The sequence below is a fragment of the Homalodisca vitripennis genome, chromosome 3 (genome assembly GCF_021130785.1).
Source record: "Homalodisca vitripennis isolate AUS2020 chromosome 3, UT_GWSS_2.1, whole genome shotgun sequence".
NCBI lineage: Eukaryota > Metazoa > Arthropoda > Insecta > Hemiptera > Cicadellidae > Homalodisca > Homalodisca vitripennis.
Window position 1 is genome coordinate 202,385,435 of NC_060209.1, and position 16,515 is coordinate 202,401,949.

Below are 16,515 nucleotides of genomic sequence, written 5' to 3' on the forward strand. Positions count from 1 at the left end.
ATATACGATAACTGAGGATAGGGCTCTGGTATCCTCTGGCTGCACGTTGGAGGAGGTTTACGAGCAGGCTTCCCTAGATTTACTAAGATTAAAAAATAGTATGATCCTAATAATAGTGCTGCTTAAGAGGCACTGATTAGTATGCAGCCATAATACCCGATGGAGAAGCTTGCTAATAGAAATTTATTTGAAAATGTTATCTATATGAGAGTTTTTTTGCTTGTGTGGTAGGATGGTTCTCATCAATTTTAAAGTTAACTATGTGTGGTTAATCGGTGTCTAGTGTGTGTGTGTGTGTGTGTGTGTGTGTGTGTGTGTGTGTGTGTGTTTTATGAAATAATTAATTCGTAGACTCCTTAATTAACGTTTTGTACATTTATATAAAAGTATTATCATAGGAATTTTATTTTATTTAAAGAAGACTATGGTATACTCCCCTTACACATACTGTATTTTATATGGTTATCTTCATATAGAATTATTGTAGGGTTCTGCATATGCTATTCTTCTGTTTGTGTAAATAAATTATTGGATTTGTTTTCAGTTGATGTAAGAAGATAAAACTATTACATATTAAAATTGTTTTAGTGGTATGGAGATCGACCCATGTTGGTTTGTATAAAGCTTCTAGAAGACAGCATGATAGTTTGTGGATTGCATATTCCGAATTTAAGATAAGCCCCGTACTGTAAAACAAACACGATTAGAGATTTTTATGCTTAAGAAAATTAGTTTCATCAGGATCATCATCAGGTATCAGGAGTGAATAGATGGTTACAGTAAACTGAACATGATGGATACATATAGGAGTACTGGCAGGGATACAGGCGAGGAGCCTCACGAAGCAGGCTGAGCTACAGCGTATGATATTCCCTGAAATTTACAGACACTGAGGTTTAGAATACCTTGGTCTAAACGGATGAATAAATGGAGGGCTAAGGTAAGGAGAACATACGAGTTTTGGGTATGAGGTAAGGGAATCTGCTAGAACCTGAATGCCGGTAAATTTCAAAGATAATCTGGAGTGAATTAAATTGAGAGACGGATTTAGATGCTTTGTTGAGTGAGGAGAAGACACAGCTTATGGTGCCATCACGAGTGATAGATGTAAGGACTGTAGAAAGAGCAGAAGGAGGTATTAAAAGGGTGCAGAGAGGATTCTCAAATGAATCCCCACTCCGGTACTTACCCACCTAGTCATTGATTCTTATGACATAAAACATACAGCTATAGATTTTATGTGATATTCCCAACACCAAAATGAGGCAGACGATAATTTTGGATTATTATATAAATAAATGTTTCAGTTTATTTTAATGCGAAGGAAAATAGCTCACGACATATAAAATAATGTACCAGACCACTGAGTCCTGTTTGATAATCTCAAAATCAGTTTTGCTTTCAGTATTCAAATCGAGAAGAGTTCATACAAACTTAATGCAAATACTTCACAGTGAGAGTAGTAATGAACCGCAGCATTCGAGTAAGTGTTTACCTACAAGCATAAAATTGTTAGTTTTGTGCCTTATTATGCATTACTTTTGTCACTTATACTATGCAGCTCCTCATATGATTTCCAGTATCGGGGTGTGATAACATATTTAACACAATTTACAGTAAACATTTGCAATATGTTTATAAGTCAGTGGTGTTAACAAAGTGGCCTTATTGTAGTACCATTATACCATTGTATACTTTAATGACAAATTTTGTTGGTTTTCTATATGCCAGCATTTTGGTAAGTTACAGTCACTTCTGTCCCCTTGGTTTTGGCCCTTCACTGCTTTAGTAGGACTTTTTATTTAAATATGTTTTGTTTCCAGATTGTTGGCTGTTTTTAATTATAACAGCAAGTTTCATAGAAACAAATGTAACATAAAACAAAGTAGTTTGCAGAACAAGATAGAGGTGGATTATCGTCATGCCTTATAAGTGGCTTAGGCTTTTCAAAGCGGACATTACCTTTTAAAGCCTCTTGTTTCTAAGTGTGTTTACATTGGTAGTTTCCAGCGTCTAGGAAGACAGGTAGTGTATCGACCCGTCTCAAACCAGGGTACAACTGATTGAGATCATGTCTTTCTACATTCTACATAGGCGAACATAATGCCTATGGACACAGTTTGTAGAGTACTGTCCTCATGTATGGTCCACAAGATCCTTACCATTGAGGAACCTCAGTACCTCAGAGAAAGACTACTGTATCGGGATCAAGTGTCACAAAGGGCCTCTCGACATGGAGGAAATCTTAATCTTCCAAGAGTAAATTTAGAGCTCGGAAGGAAGAGTTTCTCTTATTTCGGACCAAAGGTGTACAATGACCTTCCTGATGGCCTAAAAGGTCTTGTAAATATTGTTAAATTTAAGAAAAGGGTTAAAGAAAGATTTTGTACATAGGAACTAGCATAATAAGTGATGTGTTTTAAATGTAAATATTCCATTATATGATTAGCTCTGTTAAGTTTAGTCGTTAGAATGTTTGTGTAGTAACTTGAGTAATTCTGTAAAACAGTAATGTAACTGAGAAACGCTCCAATAAAAAGGCATTTTTATTTATTTATTTATCTAAATCTAACTAGGTTGGTATATTAAACGATATCATTATATTCCTATGAACATGAACTCCGAGACATATTGTGTCGTTGAAGAACTTAATTTATGTGAAATGGAGCTAACCTCAACATTCACAACTTCGTTCAATCTATAAGGTGAACATTGTCTGACTCGATGATGAGGTTTTTAGTTTCCAAAACTATACCATCAATAGCATATGTGAACCACAGCTGGGACTTATCAGCTCTTATGATCTCGCTTCGGGAATTTTATTTAGCGTTTAAGACTATCTAGCTTCTATAAGCCTTCAGTTTATAGACTGACATTGTCTGCTGGGATGCAGAACAAAAAGGCATATCAGTGGCACGTAGAGCATAACATGGATAATTTACGTTGTTATGGTAAATATAGAAATGTACGTCACTTACGCAGAAATGATTTTCATGGGTAAAACATCCACATCACTATTCCCAATATTAAACTATTGTAGAACAATTCAACATTTCCGGAACTAATATGACTTTCGAATTGTTATACCAAATAAGGAATAATCATTGACAAACTGAGTGCAGAGTAAGAAAAGAAATAAACAGATAATTTGGTAACTAGGGCGGAATTTGGTAACTAAAGCTGCATTACCCCAGAAGGAATTTCAATGTTACAACCAAATAATCATTGATATCCTAAGCCTTAAACTACTTCACTCCTGCATCTCCACACGTCTTTGTGACTTTACTGTCACATGCAGAAAAATAATGACAGACGTAGTGTCCAGAAAAGTGAAGAAGAAAATAAACAGTATTGTTGGGACAGGATTGGGTCTCTAAGGTTCCATTACGCCGGAAGGTATTGCAGTGATACAACTTCAACTACAGCGTGCTCGGCATCCCAACTGTTAAATTACTTCTCACGTGTTTCTATCTTCCTGGAAACTTAGTAACGTCACTTTCACTCGTGGGTCTGATATACTCGTAGTAGTGAAATACGTGCTAAATGAGAAAGTAAATGTAAATTAGTTCTGTAGCAATCGCGAATGGGTTCGGTATAGAACAAAATAAGTACACAATTTGTTTTGAAAATGTTGGATGTATCAAAATGAAATTTCCTTTTATTCCTGATGGTACTGAACCAAATATATAAGACAGGATAAAAAAATCTTTACTGGTAATACATAAGGAAAGCTGTACGAAAAGAAAATTATATTAACTTCATTCTATTAAAAAGGCTGAATATGTCCTAATAATACAATAATTATAATGCGCTAAACCACTAATGATTAGCATTTTTTTAAAGAATCCGAGTCTGCTTTCTTTCAAAATTTACTTTTTATATTCGAACACAAACAAACGAAACACTTTTTAGTCGTATCAAATCTGTTGGGTGGGGGTTTAAGATGATCGAAACTGTACGAAGTTAGATAACATTTTCAATGAAGGGTTGCTCTGACTAACCAATCGACGTCTCTTTTCCAGTATGCCCTATTTTAAACTTTAGAAGGTTTTAGCGTGGTGTATACTCTGTATTAGTATAGTCAGTAGTTAGGCCATAATCTGTTCTGAGGTTTTTTTTAGAGAAGCATTAGATTCTAGAGAAACTAACGTTCTGTTAGCGTTGGCGAATAGCGTTGAGACATTTCGATGAACCCATATGTCCAATAAGCAAGAAATGTCATAGCTATCAGGAGGATTGTAAAAGTACTTCATTAGGAAATTTTTAGTTCCCCTTTTTAATTCACCTACCCTTATTCGCGTTTCTCTATTAAGGCTGGTATACTTACTGTTAAAGCTCAATAAGCATTATCTGGATTGGTCGAAGTGGAACCTCTCCTTGACTTTGGTTCCTGTTCCACAATTTCACACTGCACACAGAACTTCAAGAATTACTCTAAAAATCCTTCGTTAAGGGCTTTTTATTTCATAAAAATACATTAAATTTTAATATAACATTACAAAATCAAAAGATTATAAGTTTATCATTTTTAGTTTCAGTAAATAAATGATTGTTTAGAAATTGGACCTTAATTTTACTAATATGATTGTTAAAACGTACGTATCACAAGAAAGTTCATTTTATTACAAATAGTAATAAATCAACATTTTAAAATTTGGTTAAAATCTTTGGAGGAATTGTAAGTGCTATAAATGACCACGTTTAATACTTACCACGATAATGTTTTGTTACTTTTCCTACAATAATGTAATTATATGCTTTATAATTGCGTACAAAATGAGTCACATTTGCATTAAAAGGTTTAAGAATTTGATGTGTGTTCCTATGTTCGTTTGACTATTGTCTTATCAAATTTGATACATTTAACAAACTGACGATTTATTTCCAACCAATTTGGTAAAAATTCGTTTTACGCTTATATAAATAAACTAGTTATTAGGTATTATTATTGTAACGGTTGGAGGCGAGGTAACGTCTGTAATGGCCCAGGAGTATTGTACAGACAGATTGCTTTTATATGGATGTCAGCAAAAACCGTACACTTCAAACGTTATATTTGTACACAAACCCTCGACTAGAATTGTAATACACTAATAAAAGAATGACCATCATAATTTACATGTTGAAGTAAAATACATATAATCACGATAATGCTAAATATATATAAAATGCTTTATATGAAGTAATATTTTAATACGTATCATTATTAAATTGCGATGAATATTAAATATGTAATTGTTTACGTTACCTGGAAAATAAATGTTGGTTATGTTACTGTCATGAAACGTTGTATCTACACTCTGTTTGATTTCACTTCAGTATTATTAATTGAAATATTGCAAGTTTCCGTTCTTTATCTGTTTTTATGCTATGTAATATGTTATCTAATATATTAAACAAGCTCTACAAAGTTATGTCACTTGTCTAGTAAAGTTATTAGTTACTTTATTAAAAACTAGTTGAATTTATATTTCTGAATTAACAAGTAAAAATGTTTATTAGTCAACTCTTTGTACAAAATTAGTGTATACAGTTAATTTTTTTTCAATGAATATTAAAAGAATTAAAATATAAACTGATATTTTTTTATTTCTTTTTATCTTTTTTCATGTTATGAGCAGTTTTAAAGCTTTTATTATTTCAGTGGAATGTATAACTTATTTTGTTTACATTAGTAAATCAATCAATTAATAGAGAATTTTGATTGTTTTTAATACTTAATAAAATGCATATTGAGATCCATTCGTGTAGTGGAGTTTGCTGTTCAATGATGAACTCATTTTATAATGCTTGTAAATTTAATATTACAGTGTTTGTGAAAACTATTTAAACTTTTTTTTATATTAGTTGACTAAATAAGGTTTTCAGTTTATCATGAAGTAATCATTGGTAATCCAAATCGGTTCATAACTGTACCCATTATTCACACAGAAAAAAAATTAAAAGGCCTGGAGACATTTTTCATGAGTTTACTTTGACGTTAAAAGCAAGGTAAAGAGGCACCATACATTTCTTAGTGTATGATAAAGTAATAAGTTTGAAGAAAGTCCCTCTCGTATTGGAAACCTATAGACAGTGAAACACTTCCGTATGTTTGGCTGTATGGCAACTCCGCTTTCACTCTAATATTATTTTATTTACTAGTGATCAGAACTTCTTTTAGCTTTTTTTGGTATTCCTACAAGGTAAATATACTATTGAGTTTTGGGTAGTAACACGTATTCTGTAGAGGGCGAATGTGAAATTATGTTACTTTTCAACTTATGTCACTCGAGTGTTTATGTGCATGCGTTCTCTACTAGAAGCTTGTTTTAACTGATATCCAAAATAATGTGGCCAAAGCTTATTTGAAAAATTGTATATGATCAGTTTTCAACAGATATAATCTCACGAGACAAAGTCAACTATTGAAGGTTTACTATTTCAACAATTATTGCAGTGCTCGGGATGTTTATGAATTATTCTTTTTCTCCATTAAAAAAAGAATGAATACGTACGTTTACAAATTATAAATCTAAATTTACTCGCCTTTCAAACTGTTAAAACAGAAGTGCTAACCATTAAAAAAAAAGATGAATAAGGATGTTTATTGTCGATTTTTACAAAAATTACTAAAAACTTTTACTTTTTACTTAATCACATTACTTATTACGTCATTGTATATTCATTGTCGTCTTTATAAACATTTCAAATAAAATTCTAAATTGTTTTTCTATATGATTTGTCATTATAGTTCAAATGAACTAATCGATTTATCGATTTAGTTTTTCTAAGAGTATTTGCTTGCAAATATATGAAGAGAATGTATGAAGTTAAATTCAACACAATAGAAGTGTAACAAAGTTTCACTTAGTTTAATAACAAATTTTCCATTTTTAGTTTAATAGCCTCTACTTTAAAACATTAGATTGTGAAACTTTACTTAATTTAATTTTTGTATAACTAGTACTTGACTTAAATGCCAATGAACACGATACATATAGACAGAACATAAATTAGATCAATTGTTACGTAAAAAATAAAATTGTATATAAGAGAGCAACTAGTGGTAAAAAAATTACAACCGAAATGTTTGAACAATATTTTTGTAATGCACATGTGTATAGGCATAAGCACAGCAGGATTCGTGACTTTATACTAATTTACTTCTTGTCTACGAGAGAATACTTCCATTCACAAAGGAAAAATTATTACTTTTCATCTCTCCAGTGATTAAGAATATGTAGTCCTGCAACAACAAAAGGTAATACTAGAGTTCTGGTTTATTAAATTGTTTACCCTCCGAGCAGAAACACTCGGAATTATTCTAAAAGTTCTGTACCTGATTCAACTGAATTGTAACTCCATGTAGGTTAAGCTGCTCAATAACTATATCAAGATACAATTATATATACATTCAATAGGATGCTGTAAAATTGGTATATATAGTCAACATATCGCAGGACAGAGTGTACTCAGTTTCTAGCCTTCAGCCGTGCACGGACAATATCGTGCTGATACCGGCCAATATGTTATACTAGTAACTAGTAACCGTTCACTAGTAACTTCAGCATCATGCCGCTAGAGTTCCGTAGTCATTTCGTGTCACAATGAAAATCATTGATAGCATTTTTTACAACTTGCTGGTAATAAATGTTAAACTATATAAAAGTGTGTTGTGTTAAAATAACGTCAAGCCTGGTGGAAAATGGTATAACTTATTCCAATGTAAACTCTATGTAACAAATGTTTTGGTTAATTTTTTTATAAAACATATTTAAAAGTAGCTGTATTGGTAATTTAAATATGTGTTTGACTTAAAACTACTACTACAGGTACCAGTACCAATCATGGTTGTTGATGTTTGTTGATTCTTGTATTAATTTGTTTTCGTGTCGTAAGTTTTCAAACTAACTAGTGAGTGAATGTTTTATCTGCTTTACAATAACTTTAAATTTTACTTAAACTGTTAGGGCTTTTGTAAATGATTCAAACTTTAATTGCCACTAAATTTAATAACATTAAAGACCTCTAGTTTGCGCCATTCTTCGTATTTTTGAAATACTTTTCAAATATGTTGTTACATTTGCTTTGGGTTACTATTTAAAAATATCTATTTACCCCCAAAATATTCCTTTTTGGGATGTATTAGAATTAATTATATATAAACTCCTTATTTAATATTCTGTCAATGTCGTCACTATCAACAGAGTTCAAATGCTTCAAAAGTCATAAATTACTGTAAAGAAGCCGTTGTTTATAGTTTAATGCGACATAATATCATCGCATTCTTTGTTTGTAGTTTGTTTTTCACGATAGAAGGATTGCGAAGAAAGCAGGATTTTTCCGGACAATTGCCATCGTTCAGTGATACGAAAGATAATTTTGTATTTTTTATTATATGTTTTTTCTTTAATAATAGCATTAAAAGGATAAATGATTTTAAATAATATTAGATTGATTATATAATTAAATTTTGTTTATAATTTTCATGTTATACTTCTTAGATAATAAATAAATAAAAATACACTTTGTTATATATATGTAAGTGTAATATATATATATTATATATATATATATATATATATATATATACAGTGTGTTATATCTTACATAAATCATCAGACTGTTGGGGATCTCTAAATAATCCCACAATTTTAAGCCTTTGATACTTTTTGTGACACGTAACCTTTGAAATATTTGTAATAATTAACAAGACATAACTTTACCTTAACATTTTGTGTTACACCTACAAAAATTCTATAACAAATACTAAAAAATGTGATGTTAATATTTCTAAAATTTGAAAGATGATTTTTTATTCTTACGTAATTAATTTCCATATAGTCATCATATATATAATATAATTTAATGATAACCATACGTAAAAAGTACATTAATCTGTATTTTTTTATTTATATTTATTAAATAAATGTAGACGTTGAAATGGTAAATAGTACGTTATAACTTGTAGGAGTTACCAGACGGAAACTCTCCCACAGTTAGAGGCACCTGGTCTCTAGTTAATGCTACCACTTTATCGCTTTCACACTTTTTGCCGCACGTACCCTTTCAAATAAATTCCAATTATGTTATATTTACTATTATATAAAAAAAAAAAACAAAAGATGCCTGTCTGTGTGTTCTTGTGTTTGTGTTACTCAATCACGTTGACTGCTGGACCGATTGTATTTAAATGTTACATGAGCATTCTAAGTGTTCTGTGTTAACATATAGGCATATTCGCATTTCTATACTCCCTCCGGGCTACGCTTCACTGATCTTGAAAATTCTTTTCTTTTTTTGTTTAATCTCCCAATAGAAAATGCCAACTGTTCTTTATACATAATATAATGTGACAATACAATCATGTGTTTAATTAATGTATGCACCATTTACAATTCCATTGCGAGTAAGCTTAAAAGTAACGACACTTTTTATGTCAAAATATTTTTCATTAAATCACTATTAGGCACAGAGTTGAACTAGATAATAAAACTGGAAATTGTATTAAAAGTACACGTTAACTGTAAGTTTTAGGCAAATTGTATGCAGCCTTTGATTAGTAGTGTGATACATATATAAAAAACAAAATTATTGTCTTGCTTTTCCTTCAGATTTAAAGACTGTTATAAAACCCATCTTGGTTTGTTTTTACTGAAGAAAGGTTCACAGAACTGCATTTGAATATATTTAATTCAAACGTTGTTTTAATACTGTTAAGCACAAAGATTATCCAGGTCATGACTTACGACGAAAGAAAATAAAAATGGCCAGAAATAGACGCTTTGTGACCGAAGCCTACTCCAATATTAAAAAAAAAAACATTCAAAGCGATAGCCGGTTGAGATACTGCAGTAATATTTAGAATGTTTGCATAATCTTTCAAAAATATATACAGATAATACTCTACTCATGTTTAAGATCTTACTCTCATAATTGAGCAAAGTCAATATTTCAGTGGTAGCTTGTTCTGTTTTGTAAAATATATAATAATAAGTAAGTTTTTATGCTCCACGTATTTCCCTAAATGTCTCAATGTAAAAAAAATATAATCAATCATCTCCATTAATTTAAAAGTATTAAATAATTTTTTTTGGCACAGTTGGTACTATCGATAAATATTTTGGATTTGTCATCATATCACATATTAAAGAATTGTTATGTTTTAAACATCATCCTGTGTACAGAACATTATGATTTCCCACATTACTTTTCAAAAATATCACAAACTCAATAATTACGTCTTTTTTTAGACGTTTATTCCACGCTAAATAACGTCTAAGTAATGGAGCAGTATGGTGAACACCAGCTGTTATTCAGGAGAGCAGTATAAACAAGGGTTGGATCACGAAAACTACATAAAGCCAGGGTATCCAAATCGACTTGGCCATATATCGTGATACGTGCGTGGAGTGACGGTCTGCTATCTGTGTCAGTGTTGCAGTGTACAGTAATGTAGCAGTATGGTGAACACCAGCTGTTAGTCAGGAGAGCAGTATAAACAAGGGTTGGATCACGAAAACTACATAAAGCCAGGGTATCCAAATCGACTTGGCCATATATCGTGATACGTGCGTAGAGTGGAGTGACGGTCTGCTATCTGTGTCAGTGTTGCAGTGTACAGTAATGTAGCAGTATGGTGAACACCAGCTGTTAGTCAGGAGAGCAGTATAAACAAGGGTTAGATCACGAAAACAACATAAAGCCAGGGTATCCAAATCGACTTGGCCATATATCGTGATACGTGCGTAGAGTCTAGAGTGTAGTGACGGTCTGCTATCTGTGTCAGTGTTGCAGTGTACAGTAATGTAGGTCCCGTGTGTTGATTTTATATTACAGCTGTGTTATTGATCAAGATACTAAGAGACACGTTAATTATTTAATGGGTTTAAAATGAAAATTTACCTGTGGACATCAACGTCCTGTAAAGACGAACAGAGTGCTATCAGTGATAGTTTTCATTTACTTAAAGTAGCGTTATTGTGATTCCCAGAGGATTCACTTCTGGCTGGTTTATACCTTACAGTTGAACCTACACTGGGCACAGCAAAAACCGATGCGTCACTTAAATCTGGGCAACCTTATGGATATCCAAGATCGGCACATCACTAACTGCAAATGTCGAGATTCATAGGCGCAGGGGTAATTCGATAGGTCTTGTTTACTTTCTATCTTATCCTATTTTAAAATACATTTTATCGCTGTTAAAGAGCTAGAATAAGAATTTTTAATCAATATATTCAAATATCATAACAATTTCTTTTAAATTTGTATTATCTAAAGCCTTTTGAAAACAAGATGTCGTCTGCCACATCACTAAAGTAAAACAATAATTTTTCATGTTAATAACAGTCAGAACAGTTTTAATTTTGTAAAATGAACATAAATCATTAATTTGAATTATACCATGTGTTATGATCTTAATGACTATTTTGTTTATTGTTGTCAGACTGTCAATACAAACCAAGTTACGGATTATGCTAAAGAACTTCTAAATATGCCTATCAATCGGCACGAATATGACAAATTTACTTTCAAACCTGTAATACAATCAGACGTTTTGAAAGCCATTCGCCGTATTGGCAGTAATGCTGAAGGGTCTGACGGCATAAAAATTCAATTAATAAAAAACATTCTTTTTGAAACCCTTCCAATAATCACATACATTTTCAACATGTCACTGAGACAGGGTATTTTCCCTTCACTTTGGAAGTCTGCTATTGTCCGCCCATTGAACAAGACCTCAGTTCCAACATCTTGCCAAGAATTCAGACCAATTAGTATCCTGCCTGCTCTATCCAAGGGCCTTGAAAAAATTGTGCACTGCCAGATTACTGATTATTTAACACAAAATAACGTTCTAAATTATTTACAATCCGGATTTCGAACAGGACATAGTACTGAAACTGCTTTACTGAAAGTCACTGACGATATACGATTCGCAATGGACCAAAAACTAAGCACAATACTGACACTCTTTGATTTTTCAAAGGCTTTTGATTGTGTAAACTACAGACTACTATTGGCTAAATTGAGAATAATTGGTTTTTCAGAAAATGTCCTGCAATGGCTGAGGTCTTATCTGTCTGGCAGAAGGCAGTGTGTACAAGTAGGTGACATAACATCTGACTGGCTGAGTGTTGAGTGTGGTGTTCCTCAAGGTTCCATACTTGGTCCTCTCTTGTTTGTGTTGTACGTTAATGACTTGAGCACGGTACTGGTACACTGCAAGTCCCACATGTATGCCGATGACCTCCAGATATATCTCCATGTTAACATACACCAAATCGATGATGGCATTACCATGATCAACTCTGACATAAAAAATGTACTGGACTGGACTAGTAAACACGGACTTAAACTAAACCACGACAAAACTAAACCAATTGTGATATCTCATTACCGCTCTCGATCTTTGATCGATTTTACATCTATACGTAACGTTACTGTGAATGGAACTGTACTACCTTATTACGATAAAGTTAGGAACTTAGGGCTGACAATAAACTGTACTCTTAGCTGGACTGATGCAGTGACAGAGACCTGTAAGAAAGTTTTTGCATCAATGCATTCACTGAAAAAGCTGCAGAGGTTTTTGCCACTTCACATAAAACTGTTGTTGGTTAAAGTACTCATACTGCCTCACTTTTCTTACTGTAACAGTGTGATGAACGACATGACTGTGGCTTTGGGTGAAAAACTCCAGAGAACCCAAAATTATTGTATGAGATATGCATTTGATCTCAGGAGAGATGAACATATAACACCCTATTATATTAATTCAAAGATTTTGAAGTTGAATGACCTTAGATCAATAAAAATCTTAACTTTGGTCTATTCAATTTTAAATTCTGGCTTTCCAAATTATTTCTTAAACGATTTCCAATTTGTCTCTCAAAGTGGTGTGGATAGAACTCGCTCTGGTTCGTCTGTGCTCCGCATGCCGTTGCACAGAACTGCTGTATATGACAAGTCTTTTGTAGTAACGGCATGTCGTCTGTGGAATTCCCTTCCTCGTAGTATAACATCCTTGGAGAGTCGTCCTCGGTTCGTGGCGTCGCTGAGGGAGCACTATCTGGGGCGGATGGTTGGGGCGGGGTCGGCATAGGTCTCTTCGCTGCGGTTGCACTGGCATGAGTAGAGTGTGAGATGTGTGAGTGGTTTGAGTTGTGTTTCTTATATGCATTATATACAAGTACATGTTATTATTTTGCGTGTGAGTATGTGATTATAAATATGTTTATATACCTTTTTATCGTTATACATTTTTTATTTTATATTCTTAAATAAAGTTGTACTTTTTGTTCATATTGAAAATGTTTACAATACAATATTTAGTTTTATTATTATTTAGAAATGAAAATATTTTTTTCTAGTTTGTATATGAGGTTAAATGTAAGAAAGGGCCATGAGGCCCTAATTTCGCCTCAAATAAAGAAATATTTCATTTCATTTCATGTAAATTTTGCGAGTAGTCTTATAAGCTTTAATACAATTTATAATTTTTGTCTAGCAGGATTCATTGGCAAATTTCGTTAGCAAAAAAATACATATTAGCATGTAGACATTAACTAAATTAATGGAAATAGTACATTATGGTAACGTAGAACACACCATATAAACTAACCTCTATAGTCGAATAACAAAACTGGCTGCAGTCTTTTTTAAATACAATAGTTAATCAACAGGACGCAATTAAGGTACAAATAATCAATGTTAACCCTTTGTAACGTATCGTAATATACATTGCGTAAAAAATATTATAATTGCCAATTCTTTATAAACAATAAACACATATATTAACAAAAACTAGAAATGTATAATTTAAATGAGACACACATCAAACACCTCAACATTATATTTAAATAGCAATAAAAGGAGAATACTACAAAATTATCTTTGTATACGTAAATATCTTATTTCACCAGAAATTGTGTCTCCCTCTATGTATAAGCACATCTAAGAACGTGCAGAAGGCGTTGGTCTCAATAATGTTTAATCGGTCAACAAGATAGTTATAATCGCTGTAAAGAAAAGGCCTACCTAAATAAAACTAAAGATATGACTACTCCAACAAGTTACTGTACAATTATATTATGTTTCCATGTTCCTTGAAAATTCTAATATTTAATATGATGTAATTTTAAATGTAATGTTCTGAAAAAGATAACTTGATTCTCTATTATAATCTAGAGATTGCTAATATATACTTATTAATACTTGTCATATATTCCATTAAATTCTAAATACTAATGTTTATTGTTTATGAAATGTACTGTGGAAGGCCCCTCCGGAGAAAGTGACGTCAGCTGTGCTTGTGCAGCGTGTGTGAACTGAGAGAGCGATGTCAATTTAACCCTTTTCTATCACTCTACTGTTGACGTTCCTAACCACATCGGTTTCTTCTCTTTAAAGAAAATAATTTAATTAACCTATGTAACTAATTATTCAATAATAGTCTAGTCAATTATACGATCTTATGTCTTTATAATTTAATTCATTTCTCTAGTCCCGCAGAGTTCATTGTCTTTCAATTTTAAAGGAGAACACGAAGGAGACGTATTTAAAGTACGACTACTATAGCTCGAGGCCTGCTACTTGACTAAGGCATGACAGGAAACACCGTGTCTAAGAACATTTGCAAGTTCAGAACTTCGAACAAATCTCAGACGAATTCGATTTATCCGAGTTTTAAGGAGAACACTAAGGAGACGTCTTTAGTTGTACGAATACTATAGCACGAAGCCTGCAACTTGACTAAGGCATGACAGGAAGCACCGTGTCTAAGAACATTTGCAAGTTCAGAACTTCGAACAAATCTCAGACGAATTCGATTTATCCGAGTTTTAAGGAGAACACTAAGGAGACGTCTTTAGATGTACGACTACTATAGCACGAAGCCTGCTACTTGACTAAGGCATGACAGGAAACACCGTGTTCTAAGAACATTTGCAAGTTCAGAACTTCGAACAAATCTCAGACGAATTCGATTTATCCGAGTTTTAAGGAGAACACTAAGGAGACGTCTTTAGATGTACGAATACTATAGCACGAAGCCTGCTACGTGACTAAGGCATGACAGGAAACACCGTGTCTAAGAACATTTGCAAGTTCAGAACTTCGAACAAATCTCAGACGAATTCGATTTATCCGAGTTTTAAGGAGAACACTAAGGAGACGTCTTTAGTTGTACGAATACCATAGCACGAAGCCTGCAACTTGACTAAGGCATGACAGGAGACACCGTGTCAGAGAACTCTGGTTTACACACCAAGGATAAAAAGTGGTGGCACGAATTTAAATATACCGATGTTATTTAAGCTTTGCACATTTTTAGAAATTCCGGACAAAAGAAATAATGGAAAACGTTCTAAGTAGTATCATAAGTAGTATTCTGTATCATAAGTAAAATATTCGAAAATAGTTTTCACGCTTTTTAAGGGTTGTTGTTTACATTTAGAACGAATATTTTCAAAGAACCCCACTTGCAACATATAAGTGAGTACACTCTACTTTGAGAATTTGTTTCCCCCAGCTGAAATAAATATTATATGCTGCCTAAATTGTTTGGTATGTCACTTTGACTTTTTTTGCATAAAAATAAATTTAAATTTAGCTGGAAGTGTATCGATATTTTTATGGTTGACTTGTGAAAAAGGAACAAAAGCGAACTTAATGAATATTAAAAAAATAACGAAAATGTAAAAAGTATACTTTACTAATACATGTGACTTCGCTTTACTCAATCTTGACACACAACTAAGATAGAAGAAGCACAAGCGCTATAAGGTGAGTGGTCCACCGAACCAAGGCTGTAAGATTCCATTAGTCTGGAGATATCGCTGTGATACAACTCTAGGACAGCAATGGTAGAGGCGTGTCTGGAATAACTTCTTTCCTAAACTGGACTGGAATATACCTCTGCCAAGAATTGTTTGGCGAGATCTTCTGATGTTATCTAATATAACAACGTGTCCTAACACAGTTCTTTGATTTTGTTTCCATTTTTAGAAATCTTTTATTCCTTTGTCCTGTTTAGTATTCATCTTGAGCTACCGCAATGCATTTTTGTTTCACTTAGAGTTATTATATCATCATATTAAGTCATATAAAAGAATTATAATTTATTATTTTTGTATGTTTGAAGCCATAATTTAGCGTTCAAAAACTGTAGATTTTAGCCCAACAGGGATTATTGGTAATATTATGACAGAGAGTCACTTGATGATTGGAAGTGGGCACTTCCACTTCCAAAAATAAGAAAACTAGTCTTCTTCATTAAATACAAAACATCTATAAGGGTATATTATTAGCCCTGCCTGATTCTACCAATCTTTTATCGGAGAAAACTTTGATACAATGGGCCATATGTTTTGCAGTAATCTTGCGGACAAAAATAAGAGCATTAGGTTAATTTTATGCTGAAACCTAAATTTATCTTATCTTATATTTTTATCAAACATTTCTCGTAAAATAATACATACTTAACTTTGTTGAGAGATTCTATTTTTTATGTTTGAAGCATAATTTAGC